The 1,313-nt window shown below is 45.5% G+C and overlaps 1 pseudogene; it reads right to left on the reverse strand.

Annotated features, from left to right (window-relative positions):
* Nucleotides 1–476: 476 nt before the first annotated feature.
* LOC103587706 lies at nucleotides 477–1,017 on the reverse strand (annotated as a pseudogene).
* Nucleotides 1,018–1,313: the final 296 nt, after the last annotated feature.

Genomic DNA, 1,313 nt, shown 5'->3' on the forward strand with positions numbered 1-1,313 from the left:
ATACAAATAGAGATGCAAATAGACTCATACCCACAGACCATGTCTCGATATAATACTGAATCCTGGCATTATATACCAGGAAGAGAATGTCAGAGACCTTTTTCCATCCAGAATGTCTCTTTTTAAAAGATGAGCATGTGGAGCTCTGGAGAGGTAAAGCAAGTTGTCCACATTTATGCAGAGTTAGTAGGTCTGACAACCACCCAGGTCTGACGATTCCCAGGCCACAGGTATCTCCTCCACACCTCTCCAAACCACCTCCCTCCCTACACATTTTTTTTTAACAAAACCAACCCAACTGTGTTTATTTAATGTACATCACAAGGGCTCAACCAGATACTTAATTTTAAAAACAGAAATAAAAGAAAAATAACACCATAGCTCAAGTACAGAATCCTGTACATAAATCAAGGAAAGAACAGACCATCTAAGGAAAAAATTAAAAGACAACACAAAGAGAGTCTGGACAGCCCAAGTCACAGCTCTTGGCTGAAGACCTGCTTTGAGTAGTTTTCTTGCAGGTACTTCTTAAAAGCTGTGGGGTTTTTCCAGAGCTCAGCAGCATGTATGTTCAAAGGGCTATCGAGGTTGGGTTCTCCTAACAGGCTCCGATGGAGATCAGGATGGTCTTGATATCGTATAGGGCAGACCACTTGTCCTTCAGGATGTCCACGCAGATGTTACCCTGGGTGTCCACGTTGGGGTGGTAGCAGGGTGTGAGAAACTTCATCATGGGTGCATCGTAAGGGTGGCCACTGAGGAACTCAAGGGAGAGCTTATACATCAGGTCCTCACATACTGTGCCAGCTGCTCCATGGATGGTCCCTACCCATTTGAAAAGGTTGTCTGATTCAGGGAAGGCAGAAATGCCTTTGTCACTACAAATCATGAGGTGGTCATCAGCTCCTACTGTAGCCTCTTGCCCACAGGGCCCTAGGCAGCACTTCTGCTGGGCTCAGCTCCTTTATGGGTGGCGGTGACGCTGGCAGTGGCTGGGTCACAGTTTTGAGAGGCCATCTGGGCGGTGCTGGCAGAAAGATAGGAGATTGGAGAACACGACTGCAACTGCAGGGCTGCAGGCCCGCCTGCGTTTGAATTCCCTCTCTACATATTTCTAAATCTACCTTTCACACCCACTGATAGAATGTTCTGGATTGTGTTTCTTTTATTGGAGTACAGAAATATAGGACTCAAGGCACTGGGTACCTTATAAACAAAGATGATAAAAAACAAGGCAACATCTCACCAAACTCGACCAGGCAGATGACCTAAATGTCATTGCCTTCTCACATATAATCAGTCTTTCGAATGGA

Source organism: Galeopterus variegatus, unplaced genomic scaffold (genome assembly GCF_000696425.1).
Source record: "Galeopterus variegatus unplaced genomic scaffold, G_variegatus-3.0.2 Scaffold480, whole genome shotgun sequence".
Taxonomy (NCBI): Eukaryota; Metazoa; Chordata; class Mammalia; order Dermoptera; family Cynocephalidae; genus Galeopterus; species Galeopterus variegatus.